Genomic DNA, 14768 nt, shown 5'->3' on the forward strand with positions numbered 1-14768 from the left:
GGTGTTATTTTTTCTAAGCAAACCCACATAAGAAGAACGACAAGATATCGGATTGTGATAGAGTAGTTACTCAACCTCACCCGAGCTCCTGGTACTTTAAGCTTCCGATGTCCTGGATGGCGGAGTCGTGGCAGTGAGACTGGTTTTATGCCTCGAATCTCCCCAAGCCCTACAAGGAGACGGGCTTTCCTGCCTTTACCAGTGAACCGCCATAGGAACTACAACCTTGGAGCTTGGTGACCAAACTCTCAATTGAGAACACGAAGTTGGTGGAGGTTTTCTAGCTCAAGGACGTCAGGCTTATGGGTATAGATCCTAAAGACGTGGTTGCTGAGTGATATTTTTACGCTGATCACATGTTGTTAAACCGGATAATCATGGAAATCCTAAGAATGATATTGTTACTAATGACTACTGAACATGAGAGATCCCGAAATCCTTTGTCTAATTTGTTTCCATGGGAAAAGAGGCCAAACAGGAAGATACATCTTCATTTTAAAGAACAAGGGAAAGGGAAAAGGGAGGAAGGAAATTGGAGGTGGAACAAGGCTACAGGAGCACAAGACAAAATGTGGTACGAGCGCATGCGCTCATATCAGCTGCTGCTCCGACAGGTCCACCCAACAACATTTATAAAGGGCCCCATACCCGAATCACAAAGGGAAAGCACAAAACATCGAGGAGAGCATCCAGAACACCACACAAGCCAGCTTCCAACCCTAGCCACCGTCATTTCACATATCATCACCATAGCCACTGCCATCACAATCACCGCAACATCTCCCTTCCAAGTTAGTCATACTTGTAATAGTGTATCACATCCGGCAACCATTGTTAGACATATTATCAATAAAGCATTCATCTTTATGTCTTCTCAAGTGATTTCTTCTTGCGATCCGATCATCATGTATGAGTAATTCGGTAAGGCGGGTTGAGTCATAGCCTTGCAACCCTATGTACTTGTATGAGGGATCGATGTAATGAATCTGAATAATGAATGTCATGTATTGATACGTCTCCAACGTATCTATAATTTATGAAGTATTCATGTCATGTTTACAACAATTTTATATTGTTTTGGTATGATTTGAATGGAACTAACCCAGACTGACGATGTTTTTAGCAGAACTACCATGGTGTTGTTTTTTGTGAAAAAATAAAAGTTCTCGGAATTGGATGGAACTTTTTGGAGATTTTTTATGGAACAAATGAAGAATATTGGAGCAAAGAACCATTGGAGGGGGGCTGCTGCCCACTAGGCACCAGGGCGCACCACCCCCCTCTGGCGTGCCCTCGTGGGTAGTGGGCCCCTCGTGGCCCAATATACAAGAGGAAGAGTTGCAGTGCAACCATCTCTTTGCCGAACTAGTGCACCTATACAAATTACCATTGGATTTGGTGTGTTGGGGACACAAGAGACTCTTTGTTATTTGGTTGCAGGGTTGTTTGAGAGAGACCATCTTCATCCTACGCCTCCCATGGATTGATAAACCTTAGGTCATCCACTTGAGGGAAAATTGCTACTGTCCTACAAAACTCCGCGCTTGGAGGCCCAACACGAGTCTACAAGAATAAAGTTGTGTAGTTGACATCAAGCTCTTTTCTGGCGCTGTTGCCGGGGAGGTGAGTGCTTGAAGGTATATCTTTAGATCTTGCAATCTAATCTTTTAGTTTCTTGTTTTATCACTATTTTTGTTTATAAAAATAAAACTACAAAAAATGGAATTGAGGTTGCCTCATACTATTCGTCTTTATCATGTCTTTCTTGAAAATGATGGAAAGGAAAATTGTGCTCAATTGATATAAGAAGAATTCAATAAAATGTTTGGCATAAAAACCATGAATGATGAGCATGATTACAATGTTGCTAGTATGAATTCTTTGAATATCCATTATGGTAGTGATATGCAAAGCCATAAGCTTGGGGATGCTATGTTTGATCAAGATGATATTTTTAGTCCCCTAAGATTTGATGTGCAAATTTTTTATAATGATTGCATGCCTCCTATTTATGATGATTATATTGATGAAAGTGGGTTTGGAAGAGTGTTGTCAGATTTTGGGTTCCAGCAGACCCTTGAGGTTTGAACACTGGGGTGCGCGCGGAGATCTCTCCCCTACCGATCTACGTCCAATCTCCTCGCGTGATCTAAGTTGGAAACAACAAACAACACAAGGGACACGAGGTTTATACTGGTTTGGGCCACCGTTGTGGTGTAATACCCTACTCCAGTGTGTGGTGTGGTGGATTGCCTCAGGGGCTGATGATGAACAGTACAAGGGAAGAACAGCCTCGCGAGAGGTGTTCTTGAGCTGGTGCGATGAACTTCTTGGGTAAGTTCAGTCGCCTCTCTCTCTCTGCTAGGGTTCTACCAGATCTCTCGATGTCTCTCGACCTTCTATCCGATCTCCCTCTCCTCTATGGTGGCTAGCTCTATTTATAGAGGCCCTGGGCCTCTCCCCAAATAATGAGCGGAAGGGTGCCAACAATTGGCCATTTTGAAGGGGAACATCTAGTACAAGTTATCCTGACCAAAGGTGGTCTTCGGCTGCCAAAAGTACAGGTGATGACGCCGTGTTGGGCTCCACAGTGACCTCCGTCCTACCGCTCTGCTGGTCTTGGTCTTGTTGCACCGGAACGGTAACCTTTGCCCGATGCCTTGGCCTGTGCTTGCACCCTTTGCACCAAAGGGGAAACAAGGACACTGTGCAGGCCGGCACCCGCCTGGCGCCCGCCTGTTCTCGATCGTCATGGCTTGCGTCATGGGCTCCTCGCGAGGTACCCCTGCCTTGATTTCTCCGCCTCCTCGCGGACCCGCCTGATGAGGCTGCCTCTGAGGAAGTTTTCTGTTGTCCGCCCCACGAGGCTTGGCCCCTCGCGAGGGTCTTGAGCTTGAGCTGATGAAGATGGGTCGTGTTGGGCCCCCACTTGAGCCACGCCGCAGGCAGGCAAGTCTGGGGACCCCCGTTCCCAGAACGCCGACAGTAGCCCCCGGGCCCAAGGCGCGCCCGGGCTTGGCCTAGCAGGGAAGTGAAGGGGCAAGCGCGAAGCGCCGTGGGCCCCAATAGCCTGCGGCCTTGGGCGCCGCGTGGTGATTGATTGGACGTGGGTGTCTGCGCTTCCCACGATGCTTTGGCAACTGTCCATCTGACAAAAGAGGTGCCCCGGCCAGACTTACCTTCTTTGTTCTCGTTCGCCTCGCCCCAGATCCCCTTTCTCGCTCTCCTCCTTCTTGCTCCCGAAATCCTCCAGATCTATCTCAATCCTCCTCGTCCGGCACACCATGGCGCCTCACAAGTCCCCGACCGAGGCCTGGTACTCACCGGCTCTGGATTCCCCGAACCTGCCGGAGAAGAACTCACCCTCACGCGCCTGATGACGGTGGCGCAGGGCAGCAAGGGGGCGACTGTGCTCAAGGCCGGCTCCGACCAGCCTGAAGGCAGGGGGAGCACCTTCTATCCGCTCTTTGTGAGCGCCATCATCGCCGGTCTGGTGCCTCCTTTCTCTGAGTTCTTCTTTGTTGTTCTCCGCCAGTACAACTTGCAGGCTCTGCATCTCCACCCCAACTCTGTTCTTCTCCTGGCGATTTTTGCTTACTACTGCGAGGCTCACGTCGGGGTAAAGCCCTCGGTGGCCCTGTTGCATCACTATTTTTCCCTCCGGGTTTCTGGTGGCGATATCTCCGCATGTGCGAGCTTCATCGCATACTCCAATTCCCATGCCATCTCGAAGCCGGGGAAGAGGATCGAAGGCTTCCAGAGCAAGTGGGTCATGGTGGACGTCGGGCGCCTCCACCCCCGTCTGGTGTTACCTACGGGGCAGCCCAAGGCTGTCGACGCATGGTCCCATGCGGAGCTCGTCGACCCCCGTGCGAAGGCAGTGCTGAAGAGGATGAACGTGGACCTGAGGCCAAGCAACTTGGGGGCGGCGAAGCTGACTGGAGCCACGCTCCTGAGGGAGTTCTTGGAGCACTGGGTGGCTCCACTCCAGGAGCACTCGCTCCCGTTGTGGAGGCTTGGGGAGGCGGACGCCGCCTTGCGCCTAAGCTGTGAGGCCCTGGCCGACGAGAATCTGGTCGCAGCCCTCCATTCCTTGGTTAGGGGAGACGTGGCGAAGCCGGTGGGCGCCCCCGTCCCCCTGTTCCTTCGTGACGACTGGGAGAAGGTAGTGAACGCCATGCCCACCTTAAATGGTGACGGGCTGGTGCCCGCGGAAGCTCCCGAGGGTCTTGCGGCGCTGGCGATGGTGAACGTCTCCCCCGACAGCTCCAGCGAGAGCGAGGAGGAAGAAGAGGCGGAGGAGGAAGAGTCTGACTCTGAGGCGACTAGCGAGGAGCCGAGGGAGTCTTTCCCTCGGCGCAGGTCCCAGGCCCTCCGCTCCATGCCAGACGACGACGAGGCCGGCACCAGGCGAGGAGGGGAGGACTCCCCTTTTGTCACAAGGAAGGGCAGGTCGGGGCTGGTTCCCCCAGGGTCTGCTCTGGTCCCTGGGTGTTCTGAGGCCAGCTCCAGCCCTCCTGACATGCCCTCTGCTTCCGGGCCTCCCGAGGCTGACCCTAGCTGCAGGCTCTTGGGCTTCAAGTTTGGTTGGAGGTTGCTTGGGTCTGCGAGAGACGACTAGTAAGTGCTCGATTCGTGCTTTGCTTGGTTTCTGCCGCTGAGGCTTGACGTCCATATTCTTTTGTCAGGCCGGCGCCTGCGGAGAAGAGGTTGAAAGGGGCTTCTGCGGCCCTGCTTGGGGCGAGTCCACCTGCTGGGATGGCGCCTTCGTCCACTGAGGGGAAAGACGGCGAGGTTCACGCCTCCCCGACCCGATCGTCTTCGCGAGGCCGACCGGGACGCCTTGGCGAGGAGTCAGCCCCCGTGGCCCCGCTGACCCTGGAGTCGACTGCGCTTGATGCTGCAGCCGGGGCAACCAAGGCCCAGGGGGTTCCTTCCTGCCAAACCGTGATCACGTTGTCGTCCTCTTCGCCTGCTCCATCGGTTCCCGCTTCTTCTGTTCCCTCTACCGCCGTCCTGGACCAGGTCGCCAGCGAACTGAGCCAGCTGCGGGAGGATCTTCTGAGCGCGGACCCTCGCCTAGCGGCCGGGCGCCTGGAGCTAGCTTCTGGCTGGGCCCGTTCCGCTGCCTCCATCCGAACAGTGCTGAGCCAGGTGGTGGCGGCCTCCGATGGGGAGAAGCAAGCTGCCAACCAAGCCAAGGCCGCTCGCGACACTGCCCTGGGCGACGCTACGGCTGCCAAGGCTCGCTGCGAGGCGCTGGAGACCGAGCTACAAGGCCTGCGCGACGAGCTCGCCAAGGAGGTCTACGGCCGCCAGGAGAAAGAGAAGGATATGAAGGCTCGGGAGGCTGCCGTCAAGGACCGGGACGCCAAGCTTGATGACCGCCATGACAAATTGGAGACGCTGGAGCGGTCGCTGAAGGCGGAGAGGACCGAGCTAGACGCCAAGGCAAAGGTCCTGGCGGAGGATCGGGTGGCCTTCGCGAAGATGGAGAAGAGGGCTCGTGCCGCACTGAAGACGCTTTACGAGAGTGGCTTGGAGGAGCCGTTGGCCGGTGCGGAGGACGGCCCAGCCAAGCTGCTTCCCTTCCTGGTCCGTGCGCTTGAAGATGTCGTAGATGGCCTTGGCCCCACGGCCGAGGCCGAGGCACGTGCCCTGTCTTCTGCGGCGCTGACGCATGTCCTCAGCCACGTCTACCTGCGCGACCCCGACATTGACTTCGACAGCCTGCTGGAACCCATGAGCGGCGACCTTGCCGCCGCTGCCGCTGAGGCCGTGAAAGGCCGAGCCGAAGCTTTGCTGGGGAGGTTCCGCGCCTTCAGCGTCTTGCTCGGGCGCGGTGCCGCCAGCTCCGTGGCCCCGGGAGGCAGAGTCGTCCAGCATGACTCCACCACAGGCGGCGGCGCCACTGGAGAGTGATCCCTTTGCGGCTTCTGTCCTGTTTTTATTCCTGCAACATGCACCATGCCTCGCGGAGGCGTTTAAACTTGTGTTTGGCGTCGTGAAACGATCTATGGCTTGTAATATTTGCTTTGAATTTCCTGGAATTTGCATTTTTCTCCCCTACTTGCTCGCGCTCTACATCGGTAGGGCCCGGCCCCGCGCATACCTCACCCAGCGTTAGCCCCGACCGGAAACCAGGATGGGACTAAGGAGCAAGGGGCTACGTGGCAAGTTAGGCTCCTGAGTCGCGATGCTCAGGAGTCCCCCTTGACGTGCAAGCAACAAGTAGGAAAGGGGGGAACGAGGAGTAGATTAGTCGTTCTACATCGGCAGGGCCCGGCCCCGCGCATACCTCACCCGGCGTTAGCCCTGACCGGAAACCAGGACGGGACTAAGGAGTGAGGGGCTACGGGGCAAGTTAGGCTCCTGAGTCGCGATGCTCAGGAGTCCCCCTTGACATTCAAACGGGTTTCCATACCTTGAATCCGCTCGGGGAGGGGCGCGTGACGACCAGGTCCGAGGGACCTGGCTGGGTGGCGTGCGCTCGGGCAAGGCAGGGGCGTAGCCCCCGTGTCCAGCCCCTCGCGTGGCGCTCCCGAGGGGAGGCGTTGCGATGGTGCCGGACACTGAGCTCTGGGCTCCCTGAGGTTGGTACGGCCGTAGGCCGCCCTCAGTTGTTTATCACCAGTGCGAAGCATAGCGCTTTCGTATGTGTACGGGCATAGCCGCTCCTCGGTAGTGTCATCAGCCAGCGCGGAGCATGGTGCTTCCACTGGTACGTGGGAGGGGGCTCCCCTCCGGGAGGAGCCCTCGGGGCGTGTACAGCCCCGCCTTGATACGTGGTCGGCACAGTAGGGCTAGGAGAGGTGTATCTGGGCACTCGTGAGCTAGCGCGGGACTCACGAGGCCCTACCTCGAGGCGGGTTGCGCCCGGCTCTGGGCCTTTATCAATGGTGTGTTCCTGTAGGGTGGTTAGAATGCAAATGCTCTACGTCCTCAGGTCCCGGCCCTCGAGCTAGCTCAGCCGCCGCTGGTATGACAGGTCGTGATGCCGTGGGTCAAGGCCAGGGGTGAGGGCTGGAGAGCTAGTAGGAGCCCATGAGTCACGATGCTCAGGTACCCCCCCCCCTTAACGTGCAAGCACTTTGCATGAAAGCGGAGAAGTCTATGATAAGCAGCAGGTGACAATTAAGCGTGAAAGAGCAAATTCATTTTAAGTAGACGCGGGAAAAGCAAACGCCGCTGGGCCAGGCCCGAGCAGTTTGGGGATGATGCAGCCTAAGGGGCGCCCCCGACAAGGTAAGTAAAGAGCATAAGCAAAACAGATACATGCCGCAGGGACGGACCCACACGACCTGGGAATAATGCGGCCCTGTGGGCGCTCCCAGCTAAAAACGGAACTTAGAAAGATGTCACCTAGTGCCGTTGAAGATGAAGTGATGCTGAAGAAGCGGGCGATGCGCGATGAGGACGTCGACCCTCACGAGCCCCCAGGCCCAGGAGCCTCGGGAGGCTCCGGGGGCACAGGTGGGTTTTCGAGGGCCATCTCCATTTCCGCCCAGACCGCACAATGCCTGACCTCCTGAGCCTCCAGAATGCTCCTCAGTAGGCGCTGATGAGCGGCGACCGCGTTCGGCGGGCCAAAAGGCATGCGAATGTAGCTGTCAGGTGGACCCTTGCAATGCCCCACGCGCGAAGGCCAGAGGCGCTCCTGAGACGCGGCTCGGTTGAGCCCTGGCACGTCGATGCAGACGCGCAGCCCACCATCCTCGCCTGGATGTGGGGCCACGGTGGGCAAGCGGCGGCTGCTGCGCATGACTCTCGACTCCTGTAGCTCCTAGGTGTTTCTTTCGATGAACTCCTGAGGGGTTGGTCTTCCTTGCCTCGTACCTTCCTGAGGGAAACTTGCCTGGAAGCACCCCTCCAAGTGGTGCCCGAGCGCCTCCCTCGCGACCTTGGCAAAGTCGGTGGCTCTCCAAGAAAGAGCCCTCGAGCCCTGCCTGAGGAGGGCGTCGGGCGCGCCTTCCTATGTGAGAGAGGGTGGCACTCCCTGATTGGGCGTAGATCCTGATGCAACACCTCCGGAGGTGCCTGCCTCCTTATGGCTTGGGCCAGGAGAAACCTTCTTCTTCTTAAGGGTCGCCTCGGGAAGTCTTCCGTTCATATGGTCTGGGTCTTCAATTGCTGCGGCTTGGAATGCGCGCTCAAGTGAACACACTGCGTCCCTTTCTTCATAGGGTACGGTGATGACTCCACCGCTTCCTGGCATCTTGAGGACATTGTATCCATGGTGAGTCACTGCCATGAACTTGGCCAGGGCTGGGTACCCGAGGATGGCGTTGTATGGCAGACGGATGTGGGCGACATCAAAGTCGATGAGCTCGGTGCGGTAATTGTTGCGCTGCCCGAAGGTGACTGGAAGGTGAACCTGCCCTATTGGAATAGTGGAACCATCAGTGACTCCTGAGAAGGGCTTGGTCGGCTGAAGCTGATCGTACGGCACTTGGAGATTGTCGAATGTCTCGATGGACAGGACGTTGAGTCCTGCTCCGCCGTCAATGAGGGTCCTGGTGACCTGCACGTTGCTGATGACTCGGGAGCAAAGCATCAGGAGGACTCCGGCAGTTGCCGCGCACTTGAGCTGATCCGCTGAGCTAAACGTGATAGCGCACGCAGACCACCTGAGAGGGCGCGTGGCCTCAAGCTTGGGGAGGACTGCATTCACCTCGCGAGCAAACTGCTTGAAGATGCGCTGTGAGGTTGGGGCCTGCGTGCCACCCAAGATGCAAGCGATTGCGCGCAGCTCCTGGAAGCCCCCAGCTCCCTCGTCTTGATGTTGGTCTTCGTTCCTCCTTGGCGGTGGCGGCAGAGGAGGAAGGCCTGCGTTGCCGTGCGGGCGATCCTCACGAGGCTGATCTCTCCAGCCTCCCTCGCGAGGCTGGTCCTGCCAGCGATCCTCGCGAGGTCGGTCACGCCACCCTTGGCGAGGGCCACGATCTTCCCATCGTCCGCCACCTCTTCCTCCTCCTCGGCCATAGCCCCTGTCGTTGCGCTCGGGGCATCGGCCGACACGTCCATCTCTCACGGCCCTGAGCTCTTGACATTAGTTGGTGTTGTGGGTGTGGAGGTCGTGGTACACGCAGTACCGGCTGCCCTTGGATGACTCAGGCTGATCCCTTCCTCTCTTGGTGTCTGGTTCCGCTGCAAGCACGGCAGCCCCCTTGCGCTTCACGTCCTTGGCCTTGGGATTCTTCTCTTCTGGGTCGGCAGCCGGGAGTTCGAGGATGGAAAGGTGCCCTTCCTTAGCCCTGGCGCACCTGGTCGCCAAGTTGAACAGCTCCAGGGATGTGCACAGGTCTTCATGGATTGCTAGCTCCTCCTTCATCTTGATGTCGCGTACGCCATTGAAGAAGGCCGAGATGATGGCTTCTTCAGTCACCTTGGGGATCTTGAGGTGAGCGTTGTTGAAGCGCTGGATGTTTTTCTGCAGGGTTTCCCCTTGCTGCTGATTGATGCGGCGCAGATCGCTCATGGCCGGGGGCCGGTCGCGAGTGCCCTGGAAGTTGGCGATGAAGCGGGTGCGCATCTCGTCCCAGGAGGAGATCGTGCCAGGTGCCAGGTTCAGGAGCCAGGTGCGGGCCCCGTCCTTGAGTGCCATGGGAAACCAGTTCGCCATGACCCTTTCGTCTCCGTTGGCGGCTTCGATGCATAGCTCGTAGAGCTGTAGGAACTTCGTGGGGTCCGCCGTGCCATCGTAGCGAGGGGGCAGGTCAGGCTTGAACTTTCCTGGCCATGCGACGCCGCGTAGCTCGAAGGTGAGGGCACGGCAGCCTGCTGTGGCCACCGGTGCCTTTTGCTAGTGCTGGGCTTGTCCCTGGGGGTTACCGCGCCCCGCCGCTTGGAGCAGTGCGGGGTCTTGGCGTGGAGGTGCAGGGATGCGATCTTAGCGCGCCGGCGCTGGGAGCGCGCGAGCACCTTCTTGGGGACGAGGGATCTCTTGGCAGCTCCTATCTTGCTGCGCAGGTGCCGGACGTGGAGGGTCTCGCCCTGGGACTGCACGCCTTGGAGCCAGGGCGCCTTCTTTGGGAGGAGGTGGTGGAGGCACCTCCTGATCCTTGCCTCCTACGCGGAATGGAGGGCGAGGCAGCGAGAGGGACGACAAGGGGGGGGGGCTGCGGCGCTGACGAGCTCGGTGATGCGGGCGAGCCAGTCCACATAGAGGTCGTCGACGGGGCGGTAGTGCAGGAGCTCTCTTGCCAGGAGCAGCGCGGCGTGCGCGTCCGTGGGGGCACGATGGGCGTGGGACGACGAAGCGGCTGGAGTTAGCGACGGTGTGGCGGTGCGGCCCTCCCGCCGCACCGAAGGATGCTAGGACGAGGCCTGCTGCTCGTTCCCCGCCGGGCCGGTGGCGGCATTGGCGGCAGGTGACGGGGAACGACGAGGGCGTCCGCCGACGGGCGCCATTTGGGCGACGCGGGTGGCAAGAGCAGCTCGGCGCTCGGCGCGAGCCCGACGAGCGTCAGCCATGGACACGACGGAAGATCACACGCGAATAGCGGAAGAAAGATTCCGGCGCACCCCTACCTGGCGCGCCAAATGTCGGATTTCAGGTTTCGGCAGACCCTTGAGGTTCGAACATTGGGGTGTGCGCGGGGATCTCTCCCCTACCGATCTACGTCCAATCTCCTCGCGTGATCTAAGCTGGAAACAACGAACAACACAAGGGACATGAGGTTTATACTGGTTCGGGCCACCGTTGTGGTGTAATACCCTACTCCAGTGTGTGGTGTGGTGGATTGCCTCAGGGGCTAATGATGAACAGTACAAGGGAAGAACAGCCTCGTGAGAGGTTTTCTTGAGCTGGTGCGATGAACTGCTTGGGTGAGTTCAGTCGCCTCTCTCTCTCTCTGCTAGGGTTCTACCAGATCTCTCGATGCCTCTCGACCTTCTGTCTGATATCCCTTTCCTCTGTGGTGGCTAGCTCTATTTATAGAGGCCCTGGGCCTCTCCCCAAATAATGAGCGGAAAGGGCGCCAACAATTGGCCATTTTGAAGGGGAACATCTAGTACAAGTTATCCTGACCAAAGGTGGTCTTCGGCTGCCAAAAGTACAGGTGATGACGCCGTCTTGGGCTCCACGGTGACCTCCGTCCTGCCGCTCTGCTAGTTTTGGTCTCGTTGCACCGGAATGGTAACCTTTGCCCGATGCCTTGGCATGTGCTTGCCCCCTTTGCACCAAAGGGGAAACAAGGATACTGCGCAGGCCGGCGCCCGCCTGGTCTCGATCGTCATGGCTTGCGTCACGGGCTCCTCGCGAGGTACCCCTGCCTTGATCTCTCCACCTCCTCGCGAGCCCGCCTGATGAGGCTTTCTCTAAGGAAGTTTTCTGTCGTCCGCCCCACGAGGCTTGGCCCCTCGCGAGGGTCTTGAGCTTGAGCTGATAAAGATGGGCCGTGTTGGGCCCCCACTTGAGCCACGCCACAGGCCGCATGCAGGCAAGTCTATGGACCTCCGTTCCCAGAATGCCAACAAGTGTTAACTCTAGGTAGTAATGATCCCACTATTTTGGAGGGTGTTGAATCTTATTGTAATAAATTTAGAAGTGGATTTGGAGAGGTCATGACTTTATTTAGAGATGAATCCACTACTTTGGAAGAGGTTTCAATTGATTATGATAACAACGTTGCTATCTATGATGATTATGGTGATGACATATATGCTATAAAGAATAATGATAACCATGAAACTTGTCATCATGATCTTAATTTTCAATTGGACCATGCCAATCAAGTATCACATGATAGTTATTTTGTTGAATTTTCTCCCACCACTATTGGTGAGAAGAAATTTGCTTATGTGGAGAATAATAAAAATTCCATGCTTGCGGATCATGAAAAGAATGCTTTATGTTATAGTTATATTGTTGAATTCATTCATGATGCTGAAAATTATTATGAGAGAGGAACATTTGCTTTTACATATCTCAATAATATCAAATTTCCTCTCTATGTGTTGAAAATCTTGAAGTTTTGCTTGTTTTACCTTCCTATGCTAGTTGGTTCTTGCTTCCATAATTTGTTTGCTCACAAAATCCCTATGCATAGGAAGTGTGTTAGGCTTAAATTTTCTTGCCATATGATTCATGATGCTCTTGTTATGTTTGAATCCTTTGCTTTTATGTGAGCATCATTGAAATCATCATGCCTAACTAAAAGGCATTAAAGAAAAACAATTATTAGGAGACAACCTAATATTTATATCTACTATATTTTTGTGTTCACATGATTAGGCTACTATAGTAATCATATTTTATTTCTTTCTTTTCAATAAAGTGCCAAGTCGAGCCTTTGGGATAGTGTGGATGATAGTTGACTTGATTCTGTGCAAAAACAGAAACTCTTACGCCCAGTTCTGGAATTTTGTAAATTCACAGAAACGTGTTTTTGCGCTGAACTTTTTACAGATGATTGATATATAAATTCCCCATGTTGTTCTAACTTTTCAGAATTTTTAGAATTGCAGAAGTATGGTCATTGTCCAGATCATTATAGACTGTTCTGTTTTTGATAGATTATGTTTTCAATGCATATTTTGTTTGTTTCTTAGTTTCTATGGCTTATATTGCTCAATATAAATTGTGGAAATGATAAGGTACAGTAGGCATTGTGTGAAAACAATTATGAATCTTGTCTTTGACAGTAACAAAGTGAATGGTTTGCTTTTTATCGTACTAACCTATCTCACGATGTTTCGTTAAGTTTTGTGTGATTGAAGTATTAGTTTTGGGTGAGATATCGATATGAGGAGATAAGACCCTACGCTTGGGGATTCCCAAGGCACACCCAAGGTAATATTCAAGTAAGATCCAAGCAACTAAGCTTGAGGCTCTTTCGTCTCCAACACTATGAGTAACCTCACTTGGAGCTATATTTGCATTCGTCACATGATATGTCTTTTTCTTGGAGAATCATTTTATTTTGTTTGTATTTGATTGTTTTTATTTAGAATAATGTTTTGTATCTTTTACTTCAATAAAAAATTCAAGTATAGCCTTTGCCATGCTTATTTTGCAAGTCTATATGTTGCTGTTTGAAAACAGAAAGTTGCACGCTAGTGCGTGAATTCTTGAGAAAAGTCAGAATGTGATAAAATGTTGCTTTTTGAAAAAAAAGATATGATAAATTTTCTACAGTGTGGTAATTTTTTAGAATTTTTGGAGTTAGATAAGTATGAATCTTCTTGCATTCTTTACAGACTGTCATGTTTAGGCAGATTGCTGTTATATTTGCATATGTTTGCATGTTTAATAATTCTATTTGAGAATAGGAGTATTAAATATGCAGAGGATTTTAGTATACAATGTTAAATAATAATTTTAGTGATTTGCAACAGTAGAGAATAATAATATTATTGCATTGATTTATACTAACTTATCTCACGAGTTCTTCTTGAGTTTTTTGGATGACGTTTTTAAGATTAAGGGAAACCATGATATAAAAGGAATTAAGGAGGCACAAAAGCTCAAGCTTGGGATGCCTAAGGCATCCCAAGATAATATTTCAAGAAGTCTCAAGCATCTAAGTTTGGGGATGCCCTGGTAGGCATCCTTCCTTTCTTCATCAACAATTATCGGTTAGTCTTGGTTGAGCCTAAGTTTTGGCTTCTTCACACGTTGGGTGCTGTCCTTGGTGTGTCCTTTTATTTTATTTTTGCTTCCTGTTTTTATAAAATACTTAGATCTGATTTTTTTTAAATAAGAGAGTCCTCACATAGCTACCTATTTACTTAACTACTCCTTTGATCTTCACTTATATCTTTTTGGAGTAGTTTGTCGAACACTCTCATGCTTCAGTTATATTATTTTTAGAGTTGATAATAGTGATGACAATTTGCACAAGCTATAAAATTGGTCCCGAAGTGATGGGTATTCGAGAAGGATATAATAAAAACTTTCATGTAGATCATTGGATATGATAAGTTTGATTCCTTGCAATAGTTTTGCGATATGGAGATAATAATATGTGAGTCATGTTGGTGAGTAATTGTGCTTTAGTGGGAATATTGGTGTTAAGGTTTGTGATTCCCTATGCAAGCACGTAAAGTCAATAGTTATGCAATGAAGTTATATCCTACTTATGGTGCATTATTCAGTGTTAGTTATGTTTAATGCGTGTTTATGATCATCTTCTTTTTTTGGTTGGTCGCTTCTCAATCTATTTGTTAGCCTTCATTTGTACTAAGCGGGAATGTTTCTTGTGCATCCAACTCCTAAAATGCAAAGTTGTGCCATATGAGTCCACCATACCTACCTATATGCGGTATTTCCATGCCGTTCCAAGTAAATTTGCATGTGCAACTCTAATTTTCAAAATGAATTTCCGTTTTGTGTGCCCGTACCACTCATGAAGCGGCAGGGGGTGGCCAATATGTTCCATGATAGGTATTTTATTCTCATGATGAGTGTTTATTCACTTGTCATTGCACGAGAGTGTGGCAGGTAATAGGGATTCCCAGTCCCGAAATGAAAAATACTATGATAATAAATTCCTTGGAAATTGTTGGTATGGAAGGCACCCGTGGATATGGCTAGCCATGGATTGTGAAAAATGGTGAAAAGAAAATAAACTTTACTTTCTATTTGGGAACTGCCTATAATTTGTCTAGCATGGAAGATATTGGGAATTCTTGGTCGTTTTCGTTGACAGGAAAATCATGCCTCTCAAAATAATTTTATCTCTCAACTTAAGCCTTGAGCTCTGACACCTCTACAAATCTCTGCTTCTCTATGCGAAGGGCCTATCTATTTACTTTTATGCAAAAAT

This window comes from Triticum aestivum, chromosome 5A, assembly GCF_018294505.1.
Source record: "Triticum aestivum cultivar Chinese Spring chromosome 5A, IWGSC CS RefSeq v2.1, whole genome shotgun sequence".
Lineage (NCBI taxonomy): Eukaryota > Viridiplantae > Streptophyta > Magnoliopsida > Poales > Poaceae > Triticum > Triticum aestivum.